This window comes from Ambystoma mexicanum, chromosome 13, assembly GCF_040938575.1.
Source record: "Ambystoma mexicanum isolate Mex_15411 chromosome 13, UKY_AmexF1_1, whole genome shotgun sequence".
NCBI classification, from domain to species: domain Eukaryota; kingdom Metazoa; phylum Chordata; class Amphibia; order Caudata; family Ambystomatidae; genus Ambystoma; species Ambystoma mexicanum.
Genome location: NC_090938.1, coordinates 235,834,872 through 235,848,436, shown reverse-complemented (window position 1 = coordinate 235,848,436; position 13,565 = coordinate 235,834,872). Strand labels below are relative to the sequence as shown.

The 13,565-nt window shown below is 48.9% G+C and overlaps 1 protein-coding gene and 1 pseudogene across 1 annotated transcript in view; one reads left to right on the top strand and one right to left on the bottom strand.

Annotated features, from left to right (window-relative positions):
- The window catches only part of IPO9 (importin 9), a 904,513-nt gene that overhangs the window by 250,251 nt on the left and 640,697 nt on the right, over positions 1–13,565 (bottom strand). The window lies entirely within an intron of this gene.
- LOC138522112 (adenosylhomocysteinase pseudogene) lies at positions 7,980–8,534 on the top strand (annotated as a pseudogene).

Below are 13,565 nucleotides of genomic sequence, written 5' to 3'. Positions count from 1 at the left end.
CAGCGTTTGCAGCGGCAGACCATGACAAACTCTTTCTTCCCAAACACAACACTCCTGCCCACCCCACGAATGTCGGCAGTGTTCGCAGAGGCACACCGATACAAATTACTGTCCTCCTCTCAAACCTGCCCAGTCATCCCTTGGGCCCTCTCCCACTCCATACTTTCGTTCCAGGGAGACAACGAATTGCATGACCAGCCAATCGCACTGGACCAAGAAAATAAGAACAATGCAGTCGAACTCCAGCCAAGTCTACGGTACATATACCTTACACCACATCGCGGGGCACAGGCCACAGAAACTGTTGGGCAACAGTTTTGAGCGTTAATTGAAAATGGGGGCCTGAGCAGGTTTGTCCAGCACCTCCATTGTTAAGGATGCGGGGGACGCGCCTGCAACCCCTGCTCCTCATGTTTGGTATTTTCGGACCCACATTGTTCAAAGAAAATCGAACTAATGGTAGGGACCGAATTCAGTCAAATCTACCACGTGTTCCCATTTTTTTGAACAATTTGGGTAATATCCACAGACGCAGCCAGCCTGCCATGCACTCTAGAATGCAGCTATGGCTGTGCTATTCCGGTCTAGCAGCACACATCCATCCACACTGAAACCCCTGTCGTACCTCAGCACCTGTGCCATCAGTGTACAGCGACAACCAACGAAAAAGAATTTGATCTATCTGGGCACACATTGAATCTCCAGCACTAGAACTCCATCCTAAACCACAAACAGCACCCACGTGCCTGATCCCCGGCAGAAAAAATACACACAAGCATCTTAACCTCTTCGAACCTTCTGCACATGGACTGCAGCTACCAAGGGCATTCCAACCACAAAGCGTATTGAGGCCATACCAATGGGGATAGGGCGCTATATAAGCAACAAGATACTTACCTGTAACTTGTTCTCCAGCATGAGTCTGGCATAGATTCACATGCTCATGAACATACCCAGTCGTCAGGCCGGGAATCCTCGGTAAAAGAAAAACTGTTTCACTTACAAACTGTATTTCTCCTCTAAACCAATCACTGTTCTCTGGGTCATACTGCCCCCAGCCAATGACAGTCCTCTCCCTAAGCCCCTATGGCAGCCATCTTCAGATTTGGTAAGCACGCAAGAGGCAACATGACCAAGAAGAGCCGCAGAGGAGTAGGAAGGGGGGGGGGGGGGGGGGGAATTGCATGTGAATTCATGCCAGACCCATTCTGTATAACAATAGTCACAGGTAAGTAACTTGTTCCCTCTCCAACATGGGGTCTGGCATGGATTCAAATGCTCATGAATAAAGAATACATAGCAGTACAACATTACACAACCACAGGAGGTGGCAAGGCTCAACAGAAGCAATTACTCTTACCTCTGGAACAGGCTCACCTCAAGCGAACAGGTTTCGTAGCACTGCTTGGCCGACTATAGACTCTTCACTGGAATCTTTGTCTACGCAGTCGAAGCTAGTGACAGTGTGTGTGGACCTCCACGTAGCAGCCCTGCAGATACCCAGCAGGGGCACATCAGACAGGAACGCCGTCGTCGCACCGTTCGCTCTGGTGGTGTGGTCACTCGGATGGCGGGGTAGCGGTCGGTTTGTCAACAGATGACAGTGCGTGATGCAGCCTGAGAGCCACCTCGAGATGGAAGCCTTGGATAAGTCCTTCCCATGGTTTACAGGACCAAAGTACACGAATAGTTGAGAAGTCTTCTGAAAAATCTGTGTGTGCCAAATAGAACTTGAGAGCCCGAGCAATGTCCAGCGAGTGCAAGGCCCTTTTCGGGAAAACACCAAAGGCTTGTTGAGGTGGAATTCCGACTGAACCTTCGGCATGGAGGAGGGGTGCATCCGTAGCACCACCACCGATTCGTGGAAAGTCACATATGGCTGTTTGCAGGATAGGGCCTGGATTTCACCCACCCTCCTGGCAGAGGTGATGGCCACCAGGAAAGCCATTTTCCACGAGAAGTACTTGAGAGGGGCCTGATGCAAAGGCTCGAAAGCCCCTCCCGCCCCATGAGTCTCGTCAGCACCCGGATGAGTTTGCACGCCGGGGCAGGAGCCTTCACCGGCGGGAACGATCGAAACAGTCCTTTGAGGACTCCTTGACAAGACTGTGGGACCAAAGAGAAGATCTTTCTGGAGACCTAGTGTAGCGGCAGATAGCTGCCAGATGCACCTTGATCGAGGCGTGTGCCAGTCCTGTCTTGGCCAAGGACAAGTATGGAAGACTCTGCGGGGCCGTGACCCTCAGAGGGGTGATCTTCTGCGACCGGCACCACATAGTGAAATGCTTCCACTTGTGACCGAAGCACTTAAGAGTCGCCGACGCTCTGGCCTTGGCAAGGTCCTCCCTGTAGTCCACTGGCAACTCTTTTCTTCCAAACTCTAGGGCTGCAGGAGCCAAGCCCTCCGGTTCAGCGATCCAGGGTTGTGATGCAGGATTGCGCTGGATTCTCTGGTGAGCAGATCAGCGACCACCACCAGCTTGACCGGGGGTGATGCGGACAGGCCGAGAAGGTCTGGATACCAGATCTGCCTCCGCCACGCCAGGACGATGAGTATCATCATGCAGCGGCACTGTGAGCGAATTGGTGACTCTTAGCAGGAGAGGTAATGGAGGGAACGCGTACAGAAACAGGCTTTCCCACAGGAAGGAGAATGCGTCACCCATGCTCCTTAGCTGGTGGAACCTGCCAGCAAACTTGTGGCATTTGGTGTTCACCGCTGCAAACACTGGGGCCTGCCCCGCTTGATGAAGATACGGTCCACTTGGTCCTGCCGAAGTTCGCACACGAGGCAGGAGCGCAACTCCCTGCCGAGGGAGTCAGCGATGGTGTTCGACTCCTGCCAGGTAGAAGGTGACGAAGAACATCTCTTGCCCGACGGCCCACTGCCACAAGTCCTGCGAAGCTGTAACAAGGGGGTTGTCCTCCCCTCTGAGAGTCTAAGGGGTGTACGCAACTAGTTAGGAGTACACTGATTTATATTGACCCTAATGGGAGCACATGTCATTCTGGGCAACCATTAAGCAAACTAACATGATAGCTGGTACTAAACACATAACTCAAACAGTATATGGAACAAATTTTTAATTTTTAATTTAGCTTGTTATTGTAAGCGGTTTATTTTCTTTTTTTATGCAGTAGTTCAAAGGTTACTTTGCATTACAAACCATAGTGTCATAAAATCATGTACATAGTTAGATATTCACTGGAGAGTAATATTTGTGACATGGGATGTGGGTTAGTAATTTGTGCGCGTGAACACTATCTAGAAAATACAATGTCCCATGTCATTGGAAAAGAAGGGCACACTAAGAAAGTGTGAGTAAAAGAAACAATACGTCTTGGTCTCTTCTGCCCGGCTGAAATATGACCTTATATTAGGTCCTGCGACTCTTTGGAGAGCACTGGGGATCGAGTGCCCCCCTGCTTTCCGATGTAGAACATTGTGGTGTTGTCCGTGAAGATCCTCACCACCTTGCCCTTCAGAGATGGAAGGAATGACTTGAGGGCCCAAAACACTGCCCGTAGCTCCAGGATATTGATATGTATGATATGATATTTATAACGCGCCTATACACAAGTGTTTCAAGGCGCGACAAGGCAGGGGGGAGGAAGGGGAGACATACAACGATCCTACTAGGCCAGGTGTCATTCAGATCGCGCAAGTGCAAGGGAGGCGGGCCTTCTCCTCCGGCAGCCATAGGCCTCTGGCATGCAGACGTCCGGTGTGGGCCCTCCAGGAATGCATCTGTAGTTATAGTCTCCTGGTAAGGTGGGTGGTTTTGAAACCCAGTGCCCCGGGCGATGCTGGAGTGCACGCCCCACCACCTTATCACCCAACGGAACTCCTTATCGAGCAGGATCTTGTCCGCAAAGCTTCCGGAACAGTATCCACCGAGCATCCACTAACTCCTGAAGAGGTTGCATCCGTAACCTGCAGAGCCGGATAAGGGAGATGCAAGATGACATCATGCCGAGCAGCGACTTGATGGTCCGTACCTTGGAGGTCTTCAGTGCCAACAGCCGTTGCACTTTCCCCAGCATGGCCGTTATTCTCTCCTCCGGGGGCGACGCTAGGCAGGAGACAGTGTTAAATCTGGCTCCTAGGAACAGTGCTTTGGTGTTTCCTGTGAATGGGGACGTGGAAGTAGGCATCCTCCAGGTACAGCGACGTCAAGAAGTCTCATCCTTCCAGTTGGCCGAGCACATGCTGCAACATGTCCATACTGAACATTTGGGAATGGAGGTACTTGTTGAGGCGTTGCAAGGTCCAGAATGGGCCTCCAGCCCCGGTTTAATTTTTGACTCAAAAGTATCTGGAGTAGACTCGAGCCCCAGTCTCGTCGTGGAACCAGCTCTCATGCCCCCTTTCGCAGCATGGCCCGTACCTCCTCCAAGAGTTGACAGATGTGCTGCTCCTGCCCGGTCACCGGAGGGATCCACGCAGTCTTGTGCTGAAACTCCAGGGAATGTCCGTGGGCAAGAGCATCCAGCACCCATGTGTCGATATAGATCTTCTCCCACTCGCAAATGAATCCCATCAGCCGGCCTCCAACCAGGGTGCATGGGCAGGTGCCCAATGCCTTGGCCGGTTCGTTCCCGCTTTGGATCCGGTGTTCCGCCTTGAGGGCGACGACAGCGCTGACCACCTCCAACGTACGTCTTGGAGCGGCCTCTGTAGGCCTCCTGGGACATGGACCGGGAGGGCTGACGGTACGACGAGGAGAAACATTGTCGATCTGTCCGACTTTCCTCGGGAGGTGCGAAAGGGGTGTTGTTGGAGTGCCCAAGGTACAATCCGTCTGTATCCGCCTTGATGGCCTGCAAAGACTAGTCAACGCCTTCTCAAAGAGGCGATCTCCGTCGAAAGGCATATCCAGAACCCTCGTCTGGACCTCCTGGCAGAAATTCATGGCGTTCAGCCAGCCTCGACGACTGAGGCAAACACTGTTCACCATCTGCTGGAAACCTGTGTCTGATATCCAGCACATTGATGGCATGGTCCGAAGCCACCTCTGCCCTCCTGGAAGAGGGCGGACGCCTCCATTCTCTGGTCAGGAAGGAACTCTAGAAGCAGACCCAGTTTGTACCACAGTACCCTGTCGTACCTGGCCAGGATTGCCAGTGCGTTGGCCGCCTTGATGGTTGACGCTGCAGTGTAAATAACCTTCCTCCCCATGGTGTCCAGCTTCTTCCCCCCGCTCTCCAGAGGGACTGAGGATGAGGAAGGGTTTGATGATCTCTTCCTCGCGGTTGCTGAAACCTCAGAGTCCCGACAGTTGTGACCGCAGACACCTGGGAGCGGACTCCAGCACCCTATACTTTTTCTCCAGTCTATCCCGCTTAGCCGGGACTGTGCAAGACTTCAAGCAGGCCAGGCCTTTCTCCCACACAGCGTTCAGGAGGGGTCCCGCCATGATGGTCTTCCTCTTGGCCTCATGCCTCTGGTATAGGAAACCCTTCTTCTTGGTTTCCTCGGGTGTAAGCAGGAAAAGTTTGGAAACGTAGGCGACCATGGAATGAAACAACCCCACCTCAAACGACGGGGGCGCCCTCAGTGGCGGAGATCCGCCCGCTGTAACAATATCGTCATCCGTCGTCACTGTGTCCATTTCCGTCTCAGTGTCCACCAGGTGGGAGGGCACCGGATGTGGAGGTTGATATGAGAGTGTCAGATGCCGCTTCCTCCTTTCAGCCAGAGGCTGATCCGGGGCTGCAGGGGCTGGGGCATGCGGCATCCACTTCTTGATTTCTGACACGAACGTGGATAGGGTCGAAAGGATGTCCAAGGATACATCTCTCTCGGCTGTGCTGAGCTAGCGTGACCGGAACACTGCGCCCCTCTCCCCGGTGTTGGTCGGCCTCCACTTCCTTGTGAACTGTGTGCATGGACTGGAGGTAGTCGTCCATGGACAAAACTTCCATGGAAGCAAGACGACGCAGAGCAACACAGGTTCGATCCCTGGGTCTGTGCTTAGAAACCTCTAGGTATTAAGCGCTTTATAAATAACCAATCATATATCATATCATGGCCTGGGGCACGGCCTGTGGTTGGCCTGGGACTTCATGCCCCCCCCAGTCCCCTTTTTGCACCCTAAGGGGTCGGGCTGGGCTCAGACGGCATCCTCTTCTCCGGCATGCCAGCAGGCTTCGTCACACTCCAGCTGAGGCCTGCCACCTTAGAGGCAGGGACACCCTGGGCGAAGTAGGGGCTACCTTCACAGGGTCAGCCCCTTGGGCCTTAGAGATAACAGCCACCACCAGCTCAATCGTTCACGAAGATTTCTCCTGAGCCTTCCTGGGTAGATCAGCTGCCTATCCTCTGCTCTGGGATGCTCAGGCTTCTCCTGCAGTTTAGCTGAGTTGGACGCTTTCCTCTTTGAGGAGGAGCTTGACCGCAGGTTGGCGATGCAGGCAGATGGTTCGGTTGATCGTGCCCTGTCCATTGAGGGACCCGCTTGGGTAGCGACCCAAACGGAACAGACTTTCGGTGCTTGGCTTGGTCTTGGGCCCCCCACAAATGGGGTGCCCTTAAAGGATTTAGGAGCCTGCTCCTCCGTGAGGCTTACCCTGCTTGGGGCACGGGACCGAGGCATTGGCGTTTAGCCACACCGCCCATCTACTGTGTCGATCTCGCACTCACCTTCTTTGCGGTCCGGGTGAAGGCAGTGGAGGCATTTTAGGTGTGTCCTCCACACACACGTTCCCTAGTCTGCATCTGGTGCAAAGCTTGAAAAGGGACGTTCTTTCTTCTCCGTCATGGCTGGAGGTGTGGAGCATGCCTGATGGCCTTCTAGAAACTTCAACATGAAGTCGTCATGGTGACGTCACCACCTCTTCTCCTTGGGTTTCTCTATGTTCGGAAATGCTGGGCCTCCAGCAATTCCCTCTGATGCTCCAGACACCTGTTAAAGTCCAAGGCTCTGCAGACCTCTGCTCCATCTCCTCCAGGCATCACCTTCTCAGGGGGCACACTCTGCTTACACTTTTCACTCTCTATGCTTCGCATCTTGGCATTCTCCATTTTTGAGCATATTTGTCTAGTTAACTGTACCTATCTCCTTAAAGAGAAAGATCCTCCTTGTGTATAACAGGATATTTTAGTTTCGTCTTCAGTCAAGTCACTGGATCATCTAATGTTCTTCATATTGGATAATCCCATTTATGCCACTATGGTGGAGGTCTAGGGAGTTCCTTACAGGAATACGAGTCCTCGTCTCCCAAGAGGGTGGCTCGCCCTTGAGGAGAAGGGATGAATACCCTAGATTGGTCATAATAGTTACACAGCCCTCATCACAGGATGGAAAAATGTCCCAACTCACCCAGGATGACGAGCAGCGAATTCAGATAAGTCTGAAGACTTGGGGAAGATTGCGCTCAGTTTTTGTTGCAGTGTGGAAGTACCAGGGGGCTCAAGTGCAGATGTAAGGTTCAGGTGGCAGCAGTTTTTGTCCGCATCAGGACCCCTGGTCATAATTGGCACCTGTAACAACTTCAGGATACAGACAAAAAGGGATGTCTCGGCATGATTCCCACAACTATAAAACTAGCAGAGAGCAGTCTTCATATGACCCAGCAAGCATCTGTCAACAAAGAGGGAACAAAGAACTTCAACTATGGTGGGCAAACTTTGCCTGGAGCACACAATCAGCAGTGTCAAAGATTGTTTTTGCTCAATGTTGCTCAGCACAGTGTTCCAAAGGACAGCAGCTCTGTGTTCATATTCTAGAATGGGCTCCTTTCAGCATGGGTTAAGATGAATTTCTAGAATCTGGTCTAGTGGACTGATTTTAGGAGGCCACCCTAAAATAAGCCCAAACCCCAATAAAGGTAAACATGGAGAGCAGTAAAGACTATTCTCAGGAGTGTGAGAGTTGGGTAAGGGACCCTCAATGAGTGCACACAAAATAGACGATTCAATTTAGAAAGGAATGCATAAAACTACAATTATTTCTTCTAGTCCTTTACACACTACATTGTACTTCAAGGATGGCAAGCCTCTCAATATGATCTTGGATGATGGCGGCGACCTGACCAACCTAGTGCACACAAAGTACCCCGAGCTGCTGAAAGAAATAAAGGGAATCTCGGAGGAGACCACTACTGGTGTGCACAACCTGTACAAGATGAAGGCCAACGGAACTCTGAAAGTCCCCGCTATCAACGTCAACGACTCGGTCACCAAGAGTAAATTTGACAATCTGTATGGTTGCCGCGAGTCCCTCATTGATGGCATCAAGCGTGCCACGGATGTCATGATAGCAGGCAAGGTGGCTGTGGTGGCTGGCTATGGCGACGTGGGGAAGGGCTGTTCCCAGGCCTTACGAAACTTCGGCGCCAGAGTAATCATCACTGAAATTGATCCTATCAATGCACTTCAAGCAGTAATGGAAGGTTATGAAGTTACAACCATGGATGAAGCTTGCAAGGAAGGCAATATCTTTGTCACCACCACAGGGTGCACAGGCATTATCGAAGGCAGACACTTTGAAGAGATGAAAGATGATTCCATTGTCTGCAACATTAGCACTTGATTAAGACACGCACAGGAATCCTACACTGACTGCATATTACCGTACACACTCAGCTCCCACACTTCTCATTACCTTATCTTTTTAGTTGTTCTCTTTGTGAATGTGGCTCTCTTGGATTAACTCCAGCAAAAAGGAACGCTTGCCTTCTCAAACCGGGGTCATTGCCTGGAATTCTCAGCTTTTGCAGATAGGAATGCCTCAGCCAGTGGAAAGGTCCTTCTTTCAGCTCTCCCCAATCTCGACTGCAGCAGGACACAGGAATCTGCATTCAGTCAGGAGCCCCACAGCCAGGTCTTCTCCCCAATAGTGCAGAAAGATGTCTGCCTGTCTTTTTCCCTGATACTGCCCACTAAAACTCTCCTCTCAGCCCTCTGTATGACGTGTCCCAATGAAATACATCATCTCTCATCCTCCTACTCTTCAACAATAGCTTCGCTTATACATTTGCAATTGTTGCAAATCTGACTTCCTTCTTCCTGCAGTTACTGTGCACAAAAACACGGAGAATCAGGCAGAGAAGAGAAGAAAAAATCTCTGCACACGCATTTAAATGGTTTTCAGAGTATGCCTAATTCTGCAGTGGAGAACACATTTTATTAGTGGGTTATGTTAAATAAGGTTTTATTAGTCAGGTTAATTGTTAATAGGTTAGCTGTTAATTTTCAAATGTGTCTCTAGCAATATAGGCATTTCAGGTGAAAAATAGTGTGCATTTTTAAATGAGCACGTGTGCTTTTAACTGTAAAAATAGATTTGCATCTTATATGTTAAAATCGTTTTTGACTGAATAGCCTGTCTTTCCTTGTTAATCTGGTAACCCATATAGCAATGCACCGCACCCTTGTGGTGGTGCTGCAAAAAAAAATGTGCTACTTGTGCAGTATTACTGTACTCTGTACTGTAACACGCCAAATATCCTTACACGTACCAGTACAACCTACTCACCCAGCACGAGGGACTAACAGTGCACCCGCAGCCGCGCTCAATGATCTTGGCAGCATGGCTCATGAGGTCATAGAGTTCGGACATCTCAACCTGCCACAGAGATGCATGGATATCTTGAAAAAATCAAGAAAACCAAAACGCGAGGCCCTGTTACTTTGACAAATGGAGGAGATTCGTAATTTGGTGCCAGGCTAAACAGATCAACTCGATAGAATGTATTCCATCCCACATTCTAACTTATATGCTGCATTTCCTAGATGCAGGGTTAGTGTTTAATTCCCTAAAAGTCCACCTGGCAGCTTTGTCAGCCTACACCACCTCTCATAATAAGGTCTCATGGTGGAAAGTACCAGTCATCAAGGCATTTATGGAAGGGGTAAAGAGACTCCACCCACCAATTTCTAACCCGCCGCCAGGTTGGGACCTTAATGTGGTACTCGCTAAGCTAATGGGACCCCCTTTTTAGCCTATGCACAAGTCTAGTCTCAAACACCTGACTTATAAGACTGCCTTCTTAGTGGCTATCACTTCGATAAGAAAGGTTAGTGCAATCCAAGCATTGTCAGTGCAGGATCCTTTCTTTCCTGTACACAAGGACAAGCTGGTTTTATGTATTCGCCCTAGGTTCTCACCTAAATTCATCTCCAAATTTCATGTAAACCAGTCAATCGAGCTACCGGCTTCAGGAACCTAATAGCTCAGCTGAGGTAAAACTCCACACACTAGATGTAAGGAGAGCGGTCCTCTACTACGTAGACAAGACCAGACCGCTAAGAAAAACAGATCAATGGTTTGTCTCCATAGTGTCAGGCAGAGAAGGTGACCGCATCTCTTAAAAAATGCCATCTCTAGGTGGATAGTCGGATGTATCCAACTGTGCTATTCCCTATCAAATAAAACTCTGCCTTTTATGCCAAGGGCCCACTCCACAAGAGGTACTGGAGCCACTCTGGCTTTCATTGCAAATGTCCCATTAGACAGTATTTGCAAAGCAGCTACATTGAGCTCAATACATACTTTCACTCAGCACCACTGCATTGACACTCATTCCAAGACAGATACACAAGTAGGACAAGCTGTTCTAAGAGATTTATTCGCTCATGAACCTTCTCACATCCCACCTCCTTCCACTGCTCGCTAATCTATGCACAGCATGTGATCTAAGCAAATTCCACAAGCCTCAGAAGGGATACATCACTTCCCGTAATTGTATTTCTGATGCTTGTATCTGCTTAGATTCACATGCTGTGCATAGGCCGACATCTAGTTGAAGCTGCAGAGTATTAGTTGTTTTCGAAACTCAAAAAAGGACGTCGAACAGGGCGTGCCAGTAATACTATCCCTAGTGCGACGTCCACTGTACCCATGATCCCTCACGCGTCGGGATCCCTCAGATTGTTGTTTTTCTGACATGAGGTAGCTTGAGGTGTAGCGTGGGTACAGTTGTATCCAAGCAGATACGTACAAGCTCAAACCCATAGATTCACATGCGACCCACCCTTCCTCCCCTCGGAGAGAAGGTGCATGGATGCTTATGAGCTTGTCTGATACGGATCTGCTTGGATACAACTGTACTCACTTGACTTCTTTGAACAACCACCAACACAAGTAAAATTACAACTATGTGCAGGGACTACATTCTGATGAGAAGCATTGTGGCTCCTGTGACTTACAAGGCCCCATTCTTCTTTGGGAATTGGACTTCTGAAGTTGGGGAAATTCACTTGTGACTTGTGTGAGACGTGTTGGTATCAAGAGAGACACAGGGTATATAGTTCTAAAATCTTTATTTAAAATATTCAAAGTTGGTGTAATGCCTGTCTTGCCCTATCTCTACTTTAGGGTGTCCCTTAACTGATGTTTCTAAGGATGGTCGAGGTCTGCAAGTCACAAAACAAAGACGTACTGTGTCAAACCTATGCTTGCCATCACTCTGGAAAGAAATGTTGTGCGGGGTTTCTCTAAAAGAAAAAATAGTGTCCAAAAAGGTGTAAAACAAGACTGGATTCAGGTGGCCTTCTAGTCAGGTTCAGCTTTGCCAGTTCAAAATAGTTTCACCTAAAAGTGCCCTTGGAATCTCCCAGGCAAGGTTTGTGTAGCTTCTAAACAAATCAGTTCACAAAAGTTCCCAGGTCACCACAACATGTGCCTTAGACTCTTCGAAGCACAGTCCTCTTTTTTTTAAATCAACCAACTTCACAAAAGTTCCCAAGTTCTCTTGGGAGTTTTCCCTTTCCCAATCTTCTTGCGTCTTATAGTTCATTTTGGGCCTCTCGGGGTTCCTTTCCCCAAGCTTAGGCCGCTCTGGTTGAAGATTCACCACAAATGTTCATAAAACACAAAGGTTCAGCTTGTCCGGATTCGCTTTTCAAAGCATAGTTCCTTCTCTACAGGTCAGAACAGCCTTTATATCACTGTGGGGATTTTACTCCCATTTCACCCTCCGTGCAGCTCCCCCTTTTCCACCTTCTCTCAAGTGGCGCTTTTCACCTTTTAACACCTGGTAATCAGACTTTTGTGAATGCATGGCTTTACTCTTTCCTATGCACGACAACTGTCTGGAAAGACTTATCAGCATCAGTGTCGAGGTCAGGGTCACACTACCTGCCTGTAGGTAAGAGTACAGTTGTATATAGCTGCTGTCAAGTGCCTGACCTGTTTAGACTGACATGTTGGCAGTGTGGTGTAGTAGGCCTTTGTATTCATCTTCCTCTTCACAGTGCTGTAGGGACTTTTCACATAGGTCATCTTTCTCACTCTCGGGCGCCTCTTCCTCGTCTCCGTATGTGTTGGAATAAGGGAACGGGGGTCAACAGAATAGGACTTAGTCCATAAAGGGTGAGGGAGGATGGGATGTTGGATAATTGGGAAAGGGGGGGAAACCGTGTCTCACCCGCAGGCATCCTCTTCCCACTCCCGAGGACCCCCTACTCTGGTGATGCTCCCTCTCTTGTCTGCCCCCAGGGTCGGGATCCAACAGCAATAGCCCTTCCTTGGCCACCTGCGCAAAGGATCCGAGGGGAGAAAATGTGAGGACACCCTCAGGTTTCTCACACTTGGTTCCATCTTTACTGCATTAATTTACTTACCTCCTTTGTTGATTAAGTCATTTAAATGCATTTTAAGAACCTATGGTGAATGTATGTTTATTATTGAGTATTGTGCGACAATGTCACCTGCTAGTTTTATTATTTAAAGCATTGTCTGTGACACTCTGCAAAGAGAGTGGCGGAGAACAGAACTCAAATTGCAACATTAGCACTTGATTAAGACACGCACAGGAATCCTACACTGACTGCATATTACCGTACACACTCAGCTCCCACACTTCTCATTACCTTATCTTTTTAGTTGTTCTCTTTGTGAATGTGGCTCTCTTGGATTAACTCCAGCAAAAAGGAACGCTTGCCTTCTCAAACCGGGGTCATTGCCTGGAATTCTCAGCTTTTGCAGATAGGAATGCCTCAGCCAGTGGAAAGGTCCTTCTTTCAGCTCTCCCCAATCTCGACTGCAGCAGGACACAGGAATCTGCATTCAGTCAGGAGCCCCACAGCCAGGTCTTCTCCCCAATAGTGCAGAAAGATGTCTGCCTGTCTTTTTCCCTGATACTGCCCACTAAAACTCTCCTCTCAGCCCTCTGTATGACGTGTCCCAATGAAATCCATCATCTCTCATCCTCCTACTCTTCAACAATAGCTTCGCTTATACATTTGCAATTGTTGCAAATCTGACTTCCTTCTTCCTGCAGTTACTGTGCACAAAAACACGGAGAATCAGGCAGAGAAGAGAAGAAAAAATCTCTGCACACGCATTTAAATGGTTTTCAGAGTATGCTTAATTCTGCAGTGGAGAACACATTTTATTAGTGGGTTATGTTAAATAAGGTTTTATTAGTCAGGTTAATTGTTAATAGGTTAGCTGTTAATTTTCAAATGTGTCTCTAGCAATATAGGCATTTCAGGTGAAAAATAGTGTGCATTTTTAAATGAGCACGTGTGCTTTTAACTGTAAAAATAGATTTGCATTTTATATGTTAAAATCGTTTTTGACTGAATAGCCTGTCTTTCCTTGTTAATCTGGTAACCC